Below are 24,301 nucleotides of genomic sequence, written 5' to 3'. Positions count from 1 at the left end.
AATGACTTACCAAAAATAAGTTGCGATATTATTATACTATAATTTATTTTTTATTATTACCTGTCCTTGTTAATTAAATAAACAACATCAATTTGATATCATGCGATGTCCAATTACTCAAGTCATAGTTCTTCTACAATCACATCACGTTCAATTACCTGTGGCGATGTCTCATTAACCCCACAAAGCCATTCATCTTCCTTTCCGCATCTCTTCAACTTCTTCCCCCCCTCGGAAAAAAAAAAGTAGCAAAGAGTGACAAGAAACGGGAGATCAATGACATCGTGGGCCACCCTTCCACTTGTCATTAGGACGAGGGAACAAATGGCCGACAGTAACCAAATGCCGCTGCCGAGCTACCATTTCGAGCGCCTTGTCGCTTGCAGCGAGACGAGATTACTTTGTTTAATGTCTTCGTGCAGTTGTTCCAAGGAAAGTGCAGATAAACCCGCAAATTCTCGTGATTACGGTAAGTGGATGGTCGTAGCGGAGGGGAGAGAAATTGTGGCGATCCTTCTGCAGTTTCGTCCTTGCGGAGCGACACAAAAAACCACTTGAGGGAGATGTATCTCTCCTTGGGCACTTTAAAACACACTTCAAAAGTCTCAGAGCTGCTCAAAGTATTGTTTTTCAGCTCGAAAGAACCATATTTTTGGAGCAGCCCTGGGGGTGCATCCTCGGAAAGTCGTGTAACCAGAATCTTAAAATATTGGTTTTCAAGAACGAGTGAATTTCTTAGCCGTTTTTTTCTTCTTCTATTTTTCCAAATACGGTACGAGGCGACTTTCTGGGGGGGGGGGGGGGTGGGGGGGGGGGGGGGTGGGGGGGGGGGGGGGTGGGGGGGGGGGGGGGTGGGGGGGGGGGGGGGTGGGGGGGGGGGGGGGTGGGGGGGGGGGGGGGTGGGGGGGGGGGGGGGTGGGGGGGGGGGGGGGTGGGGGGGGGGGGGGGTGGGGGGGGGGGGGGGTGGGGGGGGGGGGGGGTGGGGGGGGGGGGGGGTGGGGGGGGGGGGGGGTGGGGGGGGGGGGGGGTGGGGGGGGGGGGGGGTGGGGGGGGGGGGGGGTGGGGGGGGGGGGGGGTGGGGGGGGGGGGGGGTGGGGGGGGGGGGGGGTGGGGGGGGGGGGGGGTGGGGGGGGGGGGGGGTGGGGGGGGGGGGGGGTGGGGGGGGGGGGGGGTGGGGGGGGGGGGGGGTGGGGGGGGGGGGGGGTGGGGGGGGGGGGGGGTGGGGGGGGGGGGGGGTGGGGGGGGGGGGGGGTGGGGGGGGGGGGGGGTGGGGGGGGGGGGGGGTGGGGAGCACATCCTTTAGAAATGATTAATAAACCGCCAGCATGCAGATTTACAACGTTTACAGACTCCGCCGGGTAAATTATGCATTTGTTCGTATGTCAGAACCATTAAAGAAAACTCGCTGAAAATTCCCATCACTATTTAACCCTTCAGCATTGCGGCCCAACAGATGTATTTAAGCTCCTGGTCTGCGCACAGAATCATTTAACGCGAACATGAATTATCTCCGAAGGATTCGCGGCATTAATTAGAGTGTTCCATGGAATCGTCAAACAAGACGAACTGTATCAACAGAGGACTGCCGCAGCATCACATCTGTGCTTGCAGGTACGGAATGACTACAAGGACCATAACGACAAGCACTCCGTGCGGCTAAATACATGCAATGAGTAACATTTGCACTAACACGGCGGTTTAACTTAGATTTAAATTACATTTGGAAGCTAGGTGGGATCCTAGTTAGCATAAATAGATTGCTGATGGAGATTACAACGGGGATTATCAGCGAACATCAACTGCTCTGCTCCTCTTACGCACACACGGACAATGACGTTAAGGTAGCCATGCCGTTAAAAGGAGAGAGAGAAGAGCACATCCTGTAGACGATGGCCAATTACCGAGTTATTATGCGTACATTATGTGCAATCGAAATAGAATGGACTGCAACACGCTCTGCGAACAGAATTACAAAAGCATTCAATTTAAGTTTTCATAATACGTTTAATAAAACGAAGAATAATACGATCCACTCCGCTCATTTCATTTAATCAAAAGCTTTAACTATGATAATAAGGAATGATCTCTGGTTTCGTAATACGACAGGCTGAAACCAATGACGATTATTGATTAGAAGAGTTATTCAAAGTACTGAAAACGTACGGATAACAATGCATTCAATAATAGATTTACAACAATGCTCAGACTATCATTATTAATTGTTACATGAAATGATATTGTTGATCTCTTGGAATAGCAGTGGATAAAGCCGTTATTAGTGAAGTTCGTCATATCCGAGGTACAGTGAAATGTCTTTTTGACATAACGTTAATTGCAGTGATTTCTGATGTTAACGTATCATTTAAAGTGCATTCAGATCATATTCGTCAATGTCAAAGCCGGAGACATATGCAACGTAATAATTCACATCAACTGCATCTGTTCCATCATCAGCAACATCCTCTGCATTGAAGTAATCAATTATGGTTTGTGACGCTACAAAAAACCAATAGCACATTGAATCAGTCATGGCAAATTCAAATGAATTTGATTTTTCCGTAAGCAGCTGGTCGGTCGTCAGCTCTCGAGCTGACTGTCACGATGATGTCCATTTTAGCAATGTCTGGAATGGACAAATGAAAACGTGTGAAAAAGACAATCCACTCATTATTGCCAAGATGGTCAGTGTTACTTTGACTCTTGTGATGTTATATTTCTGTGTTTCCATGGTAACAATAGGTTCTACACGGATATGCAAATATGTGATAGTTTACGTCGTCAAGAATGAAATAGACGAGCAGTAACTCAGTAGTAAGATGCTCGTCACTGTTTTTGTTTTAATGTTCAAGTCAAATTTATGTCACAAATAGGAAGAAAATATGCAACAAGCGAGGTTAATTCTGTATAAGCAAGAGAATGAGGGGAAAATGATCATAACTGAAGGTGTATATTCGAAGATGGCTGCATTGTTATGATAAACGATGCTAATTCAATCTAAGGAATTTAATAAAATGTGGAGAAACATATTTCCATTTAATAAAGTTTAAGTTCCAACGTGGTACGATAGAAATAATTCCCGCAAAATTTCCAAGGCCTTTTATTATATCAGTGTGACCGCAGCAAACGATGCAACAATGGAGAAACGGTTTATGGCAGACGAAATTCGATTGCGTCATAAATTTACGCAATTTCATTGTTATCAAATCACTGTCTAGCAAGCATAAAAAAAACTAATTTGTAACATCAAATGTTCCCTCGCTCTGTTACTGGAGCAGAAAATTGTATTGATGAGCCTCCCCCCCCCCCCACAATAGAATGCCGTGCACTGCAGTCGCCGTACGCAACCTTTCTTTAGCTTTCCCTAAATAAATTCATTTAAAATTTCATTCACAATCTGCAAACTCTTCATGGCGATTTTCAGCTGTCATTAAACAAGAATAATAAAAATAAAAAAAACAGATAATACCGCCGCAATCACCAAAGCAGAGAACGCCTCCTTCCTAATCACCCCCACTTACCTATTACTATCTAAATGCACTTATTCGTCTAGCTCCTCCCTTTCATATTATGCTTAAAGACTTTATGATGAATGTCCGTGTCACTTCAGCTTAATGGACCTATTCCATCCTCTACTACGCTAACGTATGGCACTGGTCCATTAATGTGGCCCAGGCTCATCAAAATCAAAGCACTCTCAAGCTCCCGGTAGATTTTGAAAAATCCCAACATAAAACGCGTTTCAGACGAACACATCATTCATTCTTCACTACAACTTGGGTTGTAAGCGGTTGATAAGAGAAATATGAATTACATAATTTCATAGTCACTTATCGATCGGCCAAGTACGTTGCCATGATAAACAGCAAAGAGTTGTACGGCTGGCAAAGGGGAGACGTGCAGACAGGGATGCAGGGGAATCTTTCTATCCAGTTAAACGTGTTATTATCATTGGTGGTGTTGCGAGCTACATCGCGGAGAAATCTGACGACTACAAGTGAATAAAAATAAAACAAATTATATTTCACAGAAGAATGCTAAACTGCAAGGCGGGTTTGTGTTCAAAAGCGGCATATACGTATGTATAAACAAGCATTGTGACGTCACCGTGCAATAGATTTTTTTTCTCGAATAAATTTAACGTCACAATACAATGCGTAAACAATGCTTAGAAATAAAGAATGGTGATTTAATAAACGTATAGTATTGTTGTGTTACAGCTAAGAAATACAAACTCAGAATAATTTTAAAAATGGAGATAACGAAACAGTCGAAAACAACACATGATGGGAACAAAATAATGTGTTAAGAGGTCCTTCTGACTACTTCCGTAACATTATGTAAGGAGCAAATAAGGACTGGTCTTTGTCCTAACTGTCTCATTTTTTTCCTCTCATCAATGGCGAATTTTTAAAACCAAAACGATCATTTGAAGGCAAGATTGCAACATTGATCTAAGTAATTTGAGTCGAGGCCATCCAAATACCTCAGACAACCAACAACCTGAGTCACATGACCCTGAGCACAACATACAAAACGTGTATAGCTTCATATTCCTCTTTCTCATCGCAAAATAGTTTCGCCTTCAATTTTGTAACTTTTGAAATACAAAGACAAATGATGGATTCAGTTTCCGTCTTTTTGGAAGTATTTTTAATATTTTAAATGCCGTTAAGAATGTGAAAAAATATAATCTATTGATAGAATGGGAAAAAATGCAGGTCAATTGAAGCTGTCAACCAAAAGGAATTAAGAATATTACAGCATGGTTTCGTATCAGCTTGCCAACCTGCATAGCAACTGTAGGGTTGTCGTGAAATGTTGGTAGCGGGAGAGCTTGAATTATTCATTTTGGCTATTAGTTCAATTGACGGCTTTTTTACTGTTTTATTAGTGACGTATTTCATTAGTCACAACAACTGGACTCAACTGTATACACTACATGACAAATTAAATCTACTTTGTCATGTTCTCCATTGTGCAGTTAATGCTACATGGAAAGATTTCAGTTCAATTTCACAAACAGGGTCCCTCCGCCTTGCGTGGATGGGCGTCAAATGAAGGAATTTAAGAGAGTTACCTTGTGATATTAGTGCTATTTTTCTGCGTCGTGAAACTATAGATTATTTCTCTGTGACATACCTGAGACTATGCTTGGAAGAAACTAATTTAGCCTTAAAAAAAGGCTTAGGGAAAAAAAGCGCCTGAAGGTTTTCACAGCAGGCATCAATCGTTGCCTACTAAGTCCTGCAAGTGATCTTGATTTAATCACTGACTTTTCGTTAAGTTTAACATCCCGTTATAATTTACAAAAAGATATAAATACGACACTTCGTAGGTGAATTAAATATATTCTGTCTTGCTTCATTGCATAAGCACATCCGGGTAACTCAATAATGTGACATCAGATAATTAGATCACCGCAGTTGTGTCCAACAATGTTATAATGATTGCATTAGAAATCGGTTTCTTTTTCTGTTGCAGTTGTGTGGGCATTGTTGGAAACAGAATTTGCAACAGTTTCATTGTTGCCTGCTGTTCTTGCAGACGAATACAGAGAACAGTAAAAGCGCGAAATTCTTTATTTGCAACGCAATTCCTTAACGTATACATTATTTAAATAGTGTGCGGGGAGCATCCCTTTAACCACGATTGATGCATGTAGCGCTCGAAAACGTGGCGGTGCGAACTTAGCGTGCCCGTTAATCTGGACCGCACATCTGTTTGTAAATATTCACGTTTGCAGACAGGAGCCCAACCCTCCTAAAATGAACTTCGAGATGATACATGGAATTCATTTCGGTAACTAAGTGCCGGGGACGCCGCCTAGCGGAGTAATACTTTTAATATCGGTCATCAAGGAACCACTTCCTCCTTGGGAATTACTTATTCAACTTTCTACTGATGGGCTCTTGATGCTTACTTGAGCGCGTCGATCGAAATGAAGCACGTGTTCCGCTGAGTGCCAAGTGCTGTGTACTCAACACCTTCCCGCCTCTCGAGAGTTTCAAAACAAGGAAATCGATAAGGCGCGTGTAATGAACTGAAGTGCAGTTGCCACAACAGCAACTGCCGAGCATTTGTCAGGAGTGTAGTGTGCCTGAGTCTCGCGAGGGTCGAACCACCCTCCATACTCGTCATACGCAGTTTATTTGCGGCCATCAGTATCGACGCACACGTATGCAAGAGTGGCGCGCTGTTTGTAGGAGCGAAAAAAAAATCTAATCTACGCAAGTATTTTCCAATAGCAGAAAAGAATTTGAAAGTTGCGTTTGGCGACCACCCTGGTGTTCGTTCATAAGCCGGTCGATCACCTTATAAATATTTCACAATCTGCTTCTTCTTAGCAATATAATTTTAAAGTGTGCGCACACATCCAAAGGCGCTCTCCTTTTCCCCTTATCATTTGCGTGAACCTGCACGAGACATATCCAATTTATCTAACAATGAAACAACAACTCATTGTTACGCATCAATGCTCACAGATGAATTGTTGTTTGCTTTAATGTAAAGCACTTTCCAATACAACTGCAACGGACTTTTTTCGATTTAGCCATCGCATTAAGACCACTTCTACACAGTTTTTTTTTTTTTTTTTTAATACACAATTTACTGCATTTCGCTACACTGACTGAGCGGTTCTACACAAACAATAATGGATTTTGCTCTCTATAAATAGACTCTCGCATAAACACTAAGGCCAGAGCAGTAGCAATCGCTCATGATCGTTGAGTTGCATCATGAGGTTTGCCACGTTTGTTTGGTTTATATTTAGATGAACTATTGCTTTGTATTTCATGTAAATATAAAAAAATGACGCTGAATTAACTGGGTTCAGGAAAGATTTTGGATTTTCATCATATTGCAAAAGATGTTTTAGCTGCTTTTCTCAAATAGATCGATTTTAATGTGTTTTTTTTTTGTTTATTTTTGGGGGGGGGGGGGTCAGTCCTCTCAAAAAAACGTTTAAATAAAAATCAGGGCTGGTTTTTAAAAAAAAAACAGTTTTTACGAAGCCCCTTCGATTGAGCGGTGGTCAAAGTGCAGTTCCGCATCCGTTTAAAAATCCGCATTATATATTTCCGGATTTTCTCCGTAAGGTTTACGTTGAGACACTTGTGCTATCAAATCCGATGCAATGTAAGCTTCCCGCTCGAACGTGTACGTGCTTCGCATTCTTCCTATTGATAAATTTATCCGCTGCGGACGATTGCCTCCGGCACATTACTTGCCGCAGTATACGCCGTCCGTCATAACGGTTGGTGATCTGTTTATGACCAGACGAAGTCTTGATAGTTGGCGATTATTTATCCTTGTATTTTCTTTGAATTACAAATAGTCCCGAGAGTATTCGGACTGGACATCTTCATTTATTTTCGCATTGCTCAAAGGAGCTAACCTACTTCGGCGACGATGGTGCATCCGCTGCCACCGCATCTCACATCAACAAGATTCTTCCCGTACAAATAACCGATAGAAAACACCAGTTAAAATCCATTTAAAAAATTTTATCATAAGACAAAATATTTTCGGGTATTTTCCGGTGGAATGGAAGTAGAAGAAATTAATATTTGCAGCGAGTTTCCCAGAAGTGAGTTCGCTTATCCGATACGGCATCGAATACGGATATTCGAAGATATCTTCGAATATCCGTATTTACTTTTCTATCAGAATAATTTAAAACTGTGGTGGTGTTCGAAAAATAAGCTAAACAGTCCTTTGTTGACGGTAAAACAATGATCTAGTATCATTCATTGTTGTTCTTTAACAGTAAAGAACAACAATGAAACACAAGACGTGTCCACATTGTTGCCTAACAATATAATATTCTCCTGTTATAACTCTTGGGCAATATTTGCGATGAAATTATTATTTGCAGATTAGGAAGGGAAAACAAGTCGATTCGGTTCAAGATTGATGCGAAAAGTCGTCCATCATTGGGTACATTTTACGTCAATTTTCAAGGCAATAACAACAGAATACCTGAGGCAGTATTTTGACGGGTGATACCAGTTTCACTTATCGGTCTTCATCTGGAAGAATACGAACTTTATTTTTTTTTCGAAAGTTGCTTAAGACTCAAGGGATGCCGTCATGGGAAGAGGAAATAAATTAATGTGTTTAAATGAGACCAAGAAATAAAACGAAATAAGTGAATTAACTAAACAGAAAATTCCAATACAAAAACTCTTCCTGGAGTAACATTACAATGAAAAAGGTCGAATGCTTCACAGAGATCAACAATTTATCCAAACAAATTAAGCATTTTAAGTAAACAAACTTATGAATTCATTAAGAGGAGATGCATCGTCTTAGAAGATTTCCTTAGATAAACATCTTAAGATCAACCGAAACACAAAACACTATCGTTTTAAAACTTGCATGTTTGTCTTCGTTCGCCACCCCCACCCCCTTTTCGAGCATGTCAGCGGCATAACTTAAGACGGCATCATTGTATAATGTAATTTATTTGAGATGAAAACACCTTGGCGCCTTTGTTATGAATTCCGGTAATTACGTCTTATTGTCTCCAAGCTCGCAGTTTGTTTGCGAAGATAATGAAACGCAATGGTTTCGCAGAGCGGACCCGCTCCTCCGAAATGCACTGTGACTTCACAAATGACAGAGCTGATTAAATTAAGGGGGGGAGGTCTGCGATCCGGAGGGATAATTCCCGCTGGAATCTGTGGGAAATAAATGGATATTGGTGTCTGCACGTCTCATTGTGTATGCGTGTCTCAAGGAGATTTCTTTCTTAATTCTGCCCACTGGTGACCTAAAGAAATATCTTGGCTAACGTGAGACTTTCCGGTCACTTAGACGACCTGATCCTTAAGGTTCCGTGCCAGTGTGGGATTGCACACGTCGCCCTTATTTATTTATGCAATTAACTTTATATTAGGTGGCGCTCGTGGACCGTATTAACCTTTAATTCAGTCTAGGAACAACTCCTTCGCATTTCCATATTTGCTAGTCACTCCCGCTCTAGCTGTATGCGATGCGGTTGCCCTTATGATACAGTTCTGACATCTCATTGTTGTATACACGAGTACAGTCACTTGAACGTGCCAAATCATACGGCATAACACTTTGTTATGCCGTATGATTTGGCTCAGTACTCGCGGAAAGCGGTGTACATATAGCTTTTGCAACATAAGTGTACGTAATAACCATAATTCGCGAGATTAGTTTCGAACTAGGTGGCGCTACCGTCTCAACTTGTATGGTTCGAACTTGTCTTCTCGGAGATATGTAGGAGACCTTGGATTACGGAACCAGATTCATTCAGCTGAAAGATCTTTGATCAGATATTTTAACATAAAAGTATACCTTGCGCGTGTTTCTTTTTTTCTCCCCAGAACCCTCTTCTATTACGGGATATTCCAAAGAGAAAGAAGCAAGTTTTCCCTAGAGCAAGTCCACAAAATCGTCCTAATGCATGATTTATGAAGCAGAGAATATTTTATTCTTCTGAATCGATATCGTAGAAAAGAAAGACAAAACTCGCCTATCTGCGTCTTTTCTGAAGCTTGTAAAAGGTCTTCCATTCTTTCCTGACCGCGCGCGCACTTCTTTCTACCAAAATACAAAGCATCACCGCACTTTTCCTTAATGTATTTCGTCGCGATGAAGAATAAGCAGTGTGCGCGCGGAAAAAGGTGAGTTGGTGCCCAACTACAGGGGTGGGGAAAAAGAACGAGGGGCGGAAACAAAACGCTGTGTGTACTCGAAGTTAAAATTCCATAAACTGCTAAGAAAAGTGTGACCCCTTCCAGGTAAATAAATAAAAAAAGAAAAAAGAAAAACTGTTTTCCACGCCGCTTATCTCCATCATCTACGATAATACGGGGTAGATTTGGGTCGAGAGGTAACACTTCGGAGATACGGAAGCTTTGCCGCTGTACTCTCAAGGAAAAAAAAAAAAAAGAAGCCTGCGCTTCTCGGAATAAGTGAGACTGCGAGAAATTTCTAGAAACTTTCCTTTTCTTGAAGTACCTGGATGGGGGATAAGGACACATCAACTTGGAATAATTTTAGAGTGTGGAAGTGGCAAGCAAGCACACTCAAGATTTTTTTTAATTTTGATTTGTGGAACTGATTTCTTACATTTGTGGCCATTTTATGGACTTTCCACGCAGTAATCAGGAAAAAAAAAAATTGCATTCTCAAATATGCTTGAATTTCTTAAGTTATTGTGTCTAAGCAGCAAAATTGTAACTTGCACTCATTGGCGAGTTTCCTGACAACTGGAAAATATCTGACGAGCTTAAGCTTACGATAAAGTATCCCATCATACTGTGTGCGTATCCCATGCCATTGTCATGAATTAGTGGTGTACGTAGGTTTTCTTTTTAGTGATTTCAATGTCTTCTGGTTTTCTTAAGGTGCTCGACTTTAAGTTAAGCGTCTCCGTTCTGCAATCAACACGTTGAAAATTTGAATCCTGCTAAGTTTTTAGATGATTTTCACCGTCCGGTGTGAGACGACTTCCCTAACTTAATGAATACTTGAAGAGCTTTAAAATGTTCTGCGGTTTGATTTGTAGCTCTGATGTTTTCAGATTAACCAATCTCCCCCCCCCCTCAATGTATTAAATGATATGCAGGGTGGGTTTGCAATTTTTCTTTCTGCTTTCGATGAGGTATTTAAGAAAAGTAGGGAAAATTCCCTACAATGACAAAATTCTCCAAAATTAGAGTTAAATTGTCATTTTGGTGGATTAAAAGAACGATGTGGTCTTTGACCGATCCTGCACGAGCTATTGGTGTGTGTATAATTTCTAGCTTGAACAAATAAGTTTCAATCAAAACAGTAAATAAATATAAGCTTGAGGTAGTGTGATTATTCCTCTCTCTGTAATGTGAAAAAATAATAATTGCACCGGGACGAAACAGCGCCGTCTATCTGTAGCCAAAGAACTACATTGCACGGTCCTACTAATATAACGTAAAAACAACAATAATAAATAGCAATGAAGGGGATACAAATCCTTTGATGTTTATCTGCCAGTGAGCGAAACTCTAAGAACTAGGACTAAGATCGATGAGTTTCATACCGAAAAACTATCGGCAAATCCAAGTGTAAGTAACCACTTGGTAGTACATCACCAAGGCAACTCGTATCAAAGGTGGAGCAAGCTCCTTCACTATCCTTGATATTTTCTCATAATGTAAAAACACAGCCCCTAGGGGATGTAATATTGTAATTACATTATGAGGAGAGGTCACTACCCAGACTGGTTTCAGCACAGCACAGCTAGTATACGTGACAGTGAGTGAGTGAAACTATACAATTGCAATGGACAAAAGATCTGAAATCCTATTTTGGCGACCTCTAACGAAAAAAAAAAAAAAAAAACAGCTATGCAGGAGTTTCCTCTTAGGAAAAAGTCTCCCAAATGTTTGGCAAATTAATGCAACTATATTTGTTAAGGTTGGGAGAATTCTTCAAAGCCATTACTGACTCAAAAAATAATCATTCAGATCTGTAACGACTTCTAAATAGCACATTCGTTTTCCTCCATCTAATCCTGTGTGAAGGAGTGTCCAAAGCGTGTTCTGCAAGTCCCGACTTACCATAGTAATAGTAGCGAATTTATCTTTCATGTTCTTCCAGTTCAAAGGTTTTCTTTGAACTGGAAGAACTAAAGGTGTGCTAAAGGGTGAAGTTTATCTTTAGACGAGCAACTTCACCCTTTAGCACACCCTGGAGTGTATGAAGTTCCTTGTGACTGTGACTTGGCCTATGGGCGAAGAGGAAGATCAATTAACATCCACCTGGAAGAACATGAAAGATACATTCGCTACTATCACTATGGCAAGTCGAGACTTGCAGAACACGCTTTCACAGCGTGTTCTTTGACACTCCTTCACACAGGATTAGATGGAGGAAAACGAATGTGCTATTTAGAAGTCGTTACAGGTCTAAAAGATTATTTTTTGAGTCAGTAATGGCTTTGAAGAATTCTCCCAACCTTAACAAATATAGTTGCATTAATTTGCCAAACATTTGGGAGACTGTTTTTCTAAGAGAAACTCCTGCATAGCTGTTTTTTTTTTTTCGTTTAGAGGTCGCCAAAATAGGATTTGAGATCTTTTGTCCATTGCAATTATATAGTTTCACTCACTCACTGTCACGTATTCTAGCTGTGTTGTGCTCTGATGATGCTGAGTTGAAAATCAGCGAAATATAAGCAGTTAATGAAACATTTTTTGATAAAAGTGTGGGGTGTTGTTAATACCGTGAAAAATAAGTCATGAATAACCGTCAACACCTAAGCTTATCTGTTAGATTAACCTACTTTTAATTGAGAAGCATTTATAAGAGTTTTTCAACGTCCTGGTTTGAATCCGAGGCTTATAAGAAGAAATTGGTGCAATTGTTTGAATAAATCCAAGCAGGAATCTGTGATTCCTGCTTGATGATTTGATGAACTATGGATAGTCACAGTAGAATAGGATGCACATCAATGCGATGAAATGACACACGCCGCGTGCACGATAAATAAAGAGACAAAATTCGTATAAAAGTAAAGAGCAGAAAGATGAATCGTTTATTTTAACTCAAGATGCATTTTTATTGTTCATACATATTTTAAAAACACCGTTAGAAGGCGTCTATTGGTATAGCATTAAGCTCGGAGGTTCTACTCATTTGGATGACCCGCACGAGTCAAACAAACGTACTTGCAATTTCGGAAAAAGAGAAAAAGTCCGCCAGTTCCGAATACTGTAGTGAATTTGGAAGTGATTAAAAAAAAAAAACTCTGCCTTCCATGCCTAACTGAAATGACTAACTATATCCTTCCAATCCTCATTGTTTCGATTTCATGCACTTCGTGCTTATAATTCATGGCCATGCAAATAAAACCTTCTGTTTTATTTGCATGGTCACGTGCTCGTGTTGTCGAAATTGCATTTTTTTTTTTTTTTCTAAACGACATTTATTTACAGCAGCGATTTCCAACCCACCGGTGTGCCGAGATTTGTGAAAACAAATTAATTGAAAGAAATAATGTCGTAATTTGCGCATTTATTTCTTAGTGTCTGGTCTTCCACCCGCACCAGAAGCTCCCTTATTTATATTTTACGAAACTTAGGGTTGGCTAATCGGTTTAAAATTGCGTGTTAATTAGCTTTAATCCTCTGATAAGTGTGTTCACAAATAACTTCATTCAATTCTCTTATTTTTAAGGTAACTGGTAAGAGTTCCTTTATTGTTTTTTTCCTCATTCACTTAATTTTATTCAATAGTATTCCTTTAACATGGATATTATATATTCATTTGTGAAAATCAATTAAAAAATTTTGAGTTGTTTTTCTCAAAATGTCAAAAATATAGTTTACATTTTTTTGGAGCAAAAAGGATAAGCAATTCCTATTATTAATATCTTGTGTGTGTAAATCGATCAAAATTATGCCGAATGTTTGCAAGATCGTCCAAAACAGTAAATGAATGCATTTTTGTGTGCCGCAGAATTTTAATAATTAGTGCAGGGTGCCATATTATGAAAAAGATTGAAAATCACTGATTTACAGCAATAATTTAATTCCTGAAATCATTTTAGTCATGAAAATATTATTTCACAGATTCGATTAGAATTTGTACTCGAAACAGACTCTGAATTAATTTTGTTTATTGTTTTCAATAGATTAAAAGCAAGTACTTATCTTACGAATTGTACGCACTTTTTTTCTGTGCGTAGTTTTATTTTTTCTTTAATGCAATTTCCAAGCGAGAAAAGTTGCAAACTTTTATTTTCAGGTGTTGCATATCTATTTATTTCAAATTATTATACATTTAATTCTTTTATATTACTGTCGAAGTATCTAAGGGATGATGGGACTTGTCTAAAAACTGCGTGTTTTCCTGGCAATTGAAAAAAAAAAAAAGTAAAAATTGTATAAATTGGTCAACTATTAGTTGGAGATGAAAAAGGTTGCATCTGTCTTTTACCAGCGGTCCTAAGAAATATGAACCGAATCATTTCTGTTTCTTTAGAGAATGTGCAAGTTTTTCCCGCCCATTTGGAAACAGAGTTCAATGTACGTATCGCCTATGTTGAGAAAAGGGTCAAACTCATCATACCCCTCCCCTCATCTTCGATTTTAATTTCTCTTTCTTTACTTCTTTTCAGACATTCTTTACAGCAAAGCGCGCCTCATAAGGAGAATATTTGCTACCTCAGGCACGCTGTCAAAATATGAACCGCTGACCCCTGAACACGCGGAACCATTAGCAGGAACGTTGTGTTCGTCAGTGTTTGAAACTGCGGGTGAAGCAACTAAGGCTATAACGCAAGCGTATTTCATTTGTTCGTGACGCGTGTTCTGTGGCCGGTTTGTCTCTTTTGCAGGGTTAAAAACTATTTTGTACGCGACTGGCTAACTCGCCTTAACTTGAAAATGCCCGCTTAAAGGTTCTTTTCGTCCTAGCCGGGATTCGAACCGAGTTCTTTCCAAGTAAACGCCATCGTCCATACCGACCGATGATGAAACGCTTAAGAGGAACAGAACTAGATGAGAATAAGCAAAACTTCTGCACGAATAGACAAAACACGTCGCAGGATTTACGGCACTTTGTGTGGGCAGCAGGCGTGACCAGGTAATGGAATCGAAAGACAAAGTGGACTCTTCGCCCTCATAAAACTTAAATGAGAAGTGGAAAAAAAAGTGAATATTTGAAGCCCGCCCTTCTGCGCTCAACGGAAGACACTTCCGAAACTGAGTCCTTTACTATCATTAATAGTAGAAGGTGATATTTCGCGTGCATCTTCGCTGTGAATCAACACCCTTTGGAAACTACGTGAATGCTCCCGTTCGTCCTCCGCCCATTCCGACTCCACCCTTTCGGTGTTTCCATCGTCAGCGGTCACGTGTCAAATGTACGGGAGGGAGGGGGGAGGAGGAGATCTCGTACACGTGTAGACAAAGAAAAGTTATCCCTAAGGCCACCGTGCACCGTTAACGGTGCTCCCTGCAGTTACAACTTACTCGTCGCTAATCGCATCCACACACTACATCTGCCCACAATGCTCGGCGATTACACACGAGCAGGGTGGAGCTCCTACCGGAACAACAGATACACTTATCGGTAAAAGTGTGAGCCACAAAGGGTGAGGTCAACGCTAACGGCTGTCGCTCTAAACTCGCAGGATGTTCTGCAAATTAACGGTTGCAAGGGAGGGAGAGAAAGAAGAAAAAAAAATCCGCCACCAGAACTTTTCTTGGCTGTTTTCTTCAGTTTCGTCATCCAACTTAATGAATGCGCGTTCAGGCGGGGTTCTCTTATTAGAGATTGAAATCGCAATCCTTAAAAGGCTTCCCCTTATGGTTACAATATTCTCAATTTTCAGCATTTCTTGCGAAACTTCATTAAATATGTTCATGATTTTAATTACCAGTGTCAGCAAGTACTTCGACCAAACCTTTGATCTCACTGGAATATTCCCTGAACCACGGAGGTGCCAGCCAAATATTGGTAACACAAACCAGAGTGAACGATATTAAACACATTGGCAGGTATACGTTCTAGGCTTTATATAGCCGACAGATACAGAAGGATACAAACATGCAATCCAGTCAATAACGGAACAACAGAAATATCTTAGAAATGGGACTCTGAATGCGGTCTAATGGGTGGTATCAGACAAGCTGACGCAAGTCTAATGGAAACTGTTCTAGTTCTGTTCATACGTACGAGGGAAAGATTTGCAAAGCAAACAGGCATCAAGTATCCAGCCAACAGCAGTCTTCTAGTCAGACGGTTACTGATGCTACACGTCGATGGACGGTAGCAAAAACGTGCAGCCCATCAGAGGACAACACAAAACCACAGTAGTCACGCATGAACAATAATACAATGCATAATGTCAAAACCTGTCGTAAGGATTGTTGCTGATGATGTGTACCCCTTTATGATGAATAATTGCGGATGTGTAAGATATTTAGTGCTAAGAAAGGGCTCCTCAGGGATGTTCACTGCTCTTTTAGCACTTCTAGAGTTCGAACCCCAAAAAGTTCAGGATGTTTGTGAGAGAGAGAGAAGTGCACACATGCATATTCGATTGCTGCTAAAAGATGGTTTTCGTTCTTCCAAAATCTGGAGTACCCGGAAAGCAAAAATCATTCCATCAAGTTTGAATTACATTAGACTTAATTCTTTATTTCATTTTGATTTTTCTGTGATCTCTCTATCCCTCCCTTTTTCCCGTTTATACTGAGTGCGTCTTTATTATACAGATGATAGATAGACAGTATAAAAAAAAGTCGGTATTCATCTTCATTTTTCGTTCCTCCTCTTCAATAAGCTTCGCATCTCTTCAGCCGAACCCAAAATGCGGTTTATGGAACTCCACTGCGAAAGAGGCCCGTGATGACGTCTGCCAAATGAGTCCGTCGTATCGATCACACTTAGCGAGCCCTTTCAACAGTTTTCTTGCCGTCTTCTTTCTCGACAAGGATCTTTACTCTGTTTAATATTTACGAAGATTTCTCCCTTTGTTAAACGTAATCTCGGAAACAAGGACCTCCGTCTTCACTAACCGCACAAAAGACAGATAATTGTCGATACGGCGAACAGCAAAGTAGTTGCTCACGGCACTAAGAGAAGGCCGTAAGAACTCCCCCCCCCCCCCCTCGGCTCCGTTTAACAACCTCCATCGATTGGGTAAAGGGAAAACACCGAATGATCCGAAGAAACGAACGACGCAGACTTTTTCTCCTTTCATCAGGCTCGTTGGTAATAACGAAATGGTTTCAGGGTATTGTCCCCCAGCGTCTTCAGAGAGGGGGAGGGAGGGATAAGCGGCTTGTTTTCGTGCAACAGTGCATTCTGATTCGTTTCGAAATAATCTGATTATTATCGCAAGCTATCTCGGACTTCGATGCCTCAAGTAAAAAGAATGGAACGAAGACGCACACAGGTTTCTGCGAGCTTCTGCTCTCTTTCGCCACTTTTTCCTTTCTTCTCGTAATCCTCTCTTCTTCTTTCTTTCCATTTTTTTAACTTTAAATAATTGCCATATATATATAAGGCGAAGAAACCAATTTCTTGGAGTTTTTATTTTTGTTAGTTTTTTGCTGGTTGCGTTCATTTCGCAGGCAAATATTTCAATCTTTCTCTCTTCATTACAGCAATCTTCCGCATCCCCAAGCTCAAGTAGGGGGAGGTGCTTACATTTATTTCAGTACTTATTTCAAGAAATAAAAAAAAAACAGAAGAAATAGTTTTAAAGTAATTCAAATCTTAATTTTTATTTAATGGGCAGTCATAATAATTTCCAGAATTATTTTAATTTTTTTTCCAGAACGTTTGTATAAGAAAATACGATATCTTAATTCTTGATGCGTGCCATTCTGCTGAAGGAAATCAAAGAACATGAAGCTAAAATTGAAATATAAGAATTATATTTGAAGGATCGACATAAAATACGCAAATATAAATTTGTGACCGACGGTTGTTAGTATTACAGATAGGAATTAATTTCTCAAGAGAGGGCAGCACCTACCACTCACGTACAAATGAACGATCAGAATGCAGATGACTAAGCAGAAATGTTATGCCACTGTTCGCCTTAATTTAATGCTATAACTGCCGTTATACTTATCACTTTCCCTGTCTTCAGAAAGGACTTTGTTACAAAGAGATGAATATCACACGAAAACTAGTGCAGTACAGAAAGGAAGGATGACGTAACCAGTGGCGAATTCTCCATGCTTGCTGCGCAAGCTCATTATAGAGAAAGAAGTAATATTTATTTGTTAATAAATGCATGCATTTATAAGCATTCCATTTAGGTTTTTATTTTTGTAAACAGAAGACGTCTTAAGCTTGCGTGGCAATAATTGAGCTTTGCGTTGTGTATCGAAGGCCGATGCTTGCTCGTCTAGTCAAAGCTAGCTTGGCTTGCTCGGTTATGGGAGCAAGGTCCTCACTGCAGCACTGTGATTTCATGCGCGCGCATAGCCATTTCCGCTCCCTTCACGTCGTCTTAAACACAGGACGTACGCAGTCAAAGTAGCTCTAGCCAGTGAGCTTCAGCCAGCCTTTACAAGTGTGCGTGTTGCTTGGGAAAATTAAGTTGCAAACAACTTTTTATGATGATGTTATTGGCCAGTTCATAAAGAAGAACCGTAGGGTAGAATTTGTATTGAAGTAGCGAAATTGAAAAAGATAGAATATCATTTGTAAAATAAATGTTGTATTTGTATGATTAAATGTACATAAATTTCTAAATATATAGTTTTAAATGGTCAGCAATTCATTATTCCGCTAATCAGACTTCAATCACCCTCCCTTAATGATAACAAGAGCAAGCGTGAATTTCAAGACCAGCATTCGCCCCTGGACGTAACCTCTTTTTAAACACAATCGATGTAATGTTGATTAATATCGAACTGGTCCAGCGTAGAATCAAAATATGTGATAATAAACATTCTTCTAAATCTTGTATCAAAAAATATATATTCAATGAAGTCAATAGGTTTGCACGCACAATACTGAAAACATGAATTTTTTTTTTTTTGTTTCTATGCTGAGAAATTGGTGATTAGAGTTTGGTGCTACATTCAGCCAGGTTTGTGCGAGCTCAGCTCGTAAAAGATATTGTCTGGAATATTCATTGTTTGAAGCTCGCTTATGTATGCGCATGCAATTTGTGAACGCGTGAAATAAATTCTACAAATGAGCTGCAAAAACCAAGTTTATGTTTTTACTCAAAAACTTCTGCAGAGATTAACGTTCAGTTTAAGAAGCGCTAAAATAAATTTTTGTCTTGCATTTAGAAGTTAAGTGAAAATTTGGATCAATACATCAGGGCAGAAGTTCAAAATCGAGGATCAAAATGTGTTCGCAGTCAAAATATCAAAAGCAGTTTGTAAAAAAAAAAATTTTTTTTTCTGTCACTTCTGTCCGACATGAACCTTGACGATATCGCTGATAAAGAAATTATTCAGAAAAATGTCGACTTTTACGACACTTGTATACAATATTTGAATAAGTAGACCTATCAGTTTTAAAAAGAGAATCATCTAGAATGGTCTTTGCTGTTAATCAGCCCGAAGGGGCGTAATACTGACAAATCAGGATTTCATTGCGCAGAAAGATTTTCTGTACTAAAAATGAGATTGAAATTTTTGCTTAATTAATTTCAACGCAAAATGTTTTGTAAAAAAAAAAAAAAAAAACTCCGAAAACATTGCTTGTGGTCAAATCTAATTTCAATTTTTCATGATTAGAAATTTTTTTAAGGACCACCGAAATTTATTTTATCTTGTCTGACAATTTCAACAACAGTCATTTTTAGGTTTATGCATCGCATCATTAGTATATTTCAGTTGCTTTTTATAAGTTAATAATTTAGTTCAAAATAAGCGATTCAACGATGACTTCTAAGGCCGGAACAGGCCTAAATCATTGATACGCATGATGATGATGATGAATACATTTATTAAATTTAATAAATAAGTATTATTGTAGAAATATAAAATGTAGCAATATATATTTTTTATTTTTTTATTAAAAAATATCTTGGAAAAGGGGTGTTGATATGTAAAGTGTCCTACTTTTAGGACAAACAAAAACGACCACATACTATACATACAAAAAGTAATAACCAGCTCTTTCGATATTGTATACATAAAAGACGGCGCAACTACTGCCATAGTTAGACATTTGACAAGTAAAATACAATTTTCACGAATTAAATCATTACTTGTTTAATAAACTTGAATTTCGTGGGGGAAAATCTTTGCCACCTACGTCTTAGACCGAATCAACCTAACTTCTGTTGAGAAAGTCAAACTGTCTGGTTAATTCGTCTTCTAAACGGGCTCTATTTTACAACCAAATTAACCGACAAGGCAATATGCCATCTTACTTTTATCGCTGAAACTTAGAGAAAGACTCGAGATGCTGATGACACTTTCTACTCAGAATAAACAGAAAACGAACCAAAATGTATTTATAAGTATTAAAGCCAATTATTTGTGTGAGCAAAAACTAGAAAATTATATTTCCTGTTCAATGAATCAACTGTCGAGCAAAATTTGTTTTTCTCGCCATTCGAACTTGTTTTCGACTGAAGAATCAAACTAATCATTTTAATGGCATTTTTTCGGGATGATATTTCTTTGGTTCCTCCAACGGGCCTTCGTTGTGTGCATTAGTTGTAACTTGAAACTCGTCTGCTAGTTCATAATGAGCAAGGCCAATCACAAACTTTGCAAAGTAACCTTCAATCATCTTTTAAGTCTGGCGTTGTTAAGATTACTCAGCCTTTCAAGAAGCTGATTAAAGTTAATCAGCGTTCTCGTCTGGATCTTCTCTTATTTTTAATAGCGACACTTTTTTTCTTAATACAAACATCAATTTCTTCTAGACTACAGTTAAACTTAAAAATAGCACGGCCTTAATCTAAAACTTATCTCAACGCTTGGCGGGTTCTGTGTTTTTCGCCAGGATTAATATTCCGTATTACAATATCAATTAAGGTCACTTAGCTAGTATCAGATTTCGTCCATGCAAACAGGCAGCAACGAAGTTCTGCAGGCAGTGGACGCGACCAAAAGAAATAGGTGCCCGAAGACTGTTCAATTCTTTGTTAAAAGTGCCACAGTCGTTTTCTTAATTTAAAAAAGAAAAACTAATTTGGGCTTCCCTGCATCAGAAGTCCGTGTTTTTATTCTGAAGCTGATTTTCTGACGAAGGGAAGCCAAAGTTAATTTTTCCTGTTGATTCCGAGTTCTGATGCAGGAAGCCAAATTTATTTTTTCTTCGACATATGAAGAGTTTTGTAATTCCGTCGGATCCAGTTAGAAAGACTGGATCCGACGGAAGAGCCTTTATAAGGAGATTTTCAGGTGAAGGAGACTTAGTCCGTCTCATACGGAGATTTTGGCTCCTTCATACACAGGCAAACTGAATGAAGAACACATGCAGTTGACATAGTAATCAGGTTTCGTACACTGGCCTCACACCTTAGTAGCCTCGTCTTAATCTCAACTACACCCCGCTCTATTATGTTCTCGAACTTCGGTAAATCACAATTCAACACAAGTGGAAATATTACATTTTTTTAACCTCTAAAATATCGCGTGTAATTTTCCGGTGCAATATTTTTAGAGGTCTGGAGTGAATGAGTAAATAACACAACGTGGTTGGACACTGACTGTATACCAAGAACGCATGCGCAACCACAAACCTTGGGTGTATTATTAAAACCTAAGAGAACGTAAAAAAAAAAAAAAGTTTTTTTTTTTTTTTTTTTAAATGTGTTATCGACCTCTAAGTAAAGAGCGCTGCCAGTAAAGATTTTTTGGGGTGGGGATGGCATCTAAATATTAGTGTAAACTTCTCGCAGGTCGTTCATCAAGCGGGACTATTACTCATCCGGCTGACTTGTATTCACATTAGTCCAACGATGGCTTGTCATGTATTCACCTTTCAACGAATGCGCGCCTCTTTTAATAGCACCTCTGCAGTTTTATAACTTCCGCCCGGTGGATGTTTCTACAGCACGTGCTGTGGAAACATCGAGAGACGCCAGTTCATCACTCAAACCTGGAAACAAAAGGGTCCTTTCAGCTTTTTTTTTCTTTCGATTCTCCTCTTCCAGTCGAGTGAAGGACACTTCGCGGGTGTCGCTGTGACAGTCAGCAACACGTTTAAGAATCGTCGGCATTCCGGAGCAAACGACACAATTGAAGGCGACAGCTGAAGGACAAAAGTCCACTCGCTTACGGTCCGTTAGGAAACGGATCTTCCGCCATTTTCATCATTAAAGCAGTCAAACTGGGGTCATTCAAGTGAGGTGCGGTAACTTCATTGGAGAATCAAGTTCGGCAGCGAATAGAGAAATGAGGAAGGTGGGGGGGGGGGGTCTTACTGTTTCCAACAACCACCGCCTCCAACTCCACCGCATAGTTCTATCAGATGCAAAAGGAGGTCATAAATCACCGCCGTTGGTAACGCTGAGTTCATAATAACGCGATCCTCAGCTTTTGTCCCAACCGCCGTACGATAGTTCACACCGTAGACGCTCACTTCATATACAAGTTAGTTCCCCCCCCCGCTCTATTTTGTCGTTTTCTTAGGCTTGTTAACCTACTCCGAATGCGTGTTTTTCCCATCTCCATCAGGGATTGAATTACGAGTTGGTAATTCGGTTCTTGTTCCCATTCGGATGCCGATTTGTTTCCCACGATGAGCAAAATCGTGGAGAAACTGAGTTGACCAGAAATTCTTGCAACAGGGAATCATGCAAAGTCTAATTTGGAAGTGGACTGCAAATGAATCTCGATTTATTTATTTATTTTTATGCTGGTTTTATCCACAAAAGGTATAAAGCCTAATTATATATATTAGTACTTCGGAAGGGTTACACTACAGTTCGATAATCAGAAACCCCCCGCTCTACAGACTAATGTGATGTTTTCTCAATCCGCTTCAACCCTCTACAAACGATTAGCACAGGTTTTATTGTACTTTCCTTCTGTATCTTATTCTTTTCTTCCGTACACTCTCCATGTAGTGCGAATGAAGTCTTTTGAAAATGGGGGGGGGGGAATATAATAGCACCCTCGAAAGTTCACCGTGCTGGAGCAAAGGATCGAACTTGATGGCGCTCTGAGAAAGATTTCGATGGGGGGGGGGGGAGTGATGTGAGAGATGTTTCACTTTGGCCGCTCATGGACGAGCGCATTTTCCCTTCCTAAGTTCATTTCAATAGTTCACGCTGGATTCCCGCTCCCATCCGACTTCACTTTAAAATCAAAAAATCAAAAACTTTAAATCAAAAGTTTTTTATTTAAAAAATTAATAAATTTTTAACGATTTCCAGCATTAAGACCTGGTCAAACCTGTGGGTTTCCTTGGATTTCCTTCTCCTGATGCGTTGGGTTTCTCAGATATCAAGTTTTCCTTCTAATTGCTGAGGTGCGCATAATGACGTAGCGTGGTTGAAATTAGGCCTAAGAGACCGGAGTATTGGTATTCCACTCGTTCTGCAACTTATGTGAGATGCTCCCTTCTGTATATCAGTGATTTCCTTTGTAGTCCAATAAGATCTCAGAACTGTCTTACAACAATGTGAATGAAACAACATAACCCAGTCCACTCGAATCCCATTCCTTCAAAACTGAATCCCGTTTTGCTTTTTACAAGAAAAAAAATTCTTTATTCGGACTGTTCTTGCAACACTCAGTTAAGATGAGAAAGGAATCATTACATTATTGATCTTCTTTTGGCATAAACATGTTATTATTATTATCTGAGACCTCCAGGGAGTCAAGGACTCATCGAGAGAGGCTGTAAATGACCCAATCCAGCTATCATACCTTCCCTTAAATTCATTTACACTAGATGCACTCACTACCCCTAATGGCAAATTATTTCACTCACTCACTGGTCTCTGGGAGAAAAACCTAGCTCTTACCCCTTTCTTGACTGAGAACAACCTTAACTTCCATGGATGCCCCCGTGTTCTCTCCTCGCCTTCCATATAACGAAAAATTTCATCATTTGAAATGCTATAACAGCCATTCAAAAGTTTATAGACCTCTATCAATTACCCGTCTTTCTCCTATTAACCAGAGTCTGAAAACCACATACTCACAATGTGTCCTCATAATTTAAATCCCATAATCCGGATATAATCTTTGTAACGCTTCTTTGCACCCTTTCCACAGCTTCTGTATCCCCTTGGTATTCCGGGAGACCAAATCTGCGCACAATAATCCAGGTGTGATCTTATCAAAAAGAAGCAAAATGCTTCCTTATGCTTACATGTCAAGGTTCGCTTCAGCATCGCAATTATCCTCTGAGTTGTATTTCCAACTTTTGCTATGTGACCTTTGAACTTCAAATTCTTATTCACCAATATACCAAGATCCCTTGCCTCTTCAGTTTCTTGTAGCATAACCTTTCTAATATAATATGCCGCTGGAACTCTAATCACGCCAAAGCGTATAACTTTGCACTTAACTAATATTAAACTGACAGCCATTTACATTTGTCCAAATTTTATGCCTATTCAAATCATTTTGCAAGTGCTGAATATCAGTAGCATCCCTGAATGCTCAGCCCATCTTCGCATCATCGGCAAACAATTACACATGTATGTTAGACTCTGCCTGATGTTATAGACTGAAACGAGAGGGACACCACCGGTCGCCTTAAATCTAGCAGATTCACACCCATTGTATACCACTTTTTTTCTGTCAATCATCCCCTGATCCAAGTCAAGAGTTTATATTCCAATCCCATATTCTCCAGTTTATGCAACAGTCAGGGCCGTCGCCAGATT

Source organism: Typopeltis vanoorti, chromosome 19, assembly GCF_054136105.1.
Source record: "Typopeltis vanoorti isolate ZY-2024b chromosome 19, IOZ_Tvanoo_1.0, whole genome shotgun sequence".
NCBI lineage: Eukaryota > Metazoa > Arthropoda > Arachnida > Uropygi > Thelyphonidae > Typopeltis > Typopeltis vanoorti.
This window is presented reverse-complemented; position numbering follows the sequence as displayed.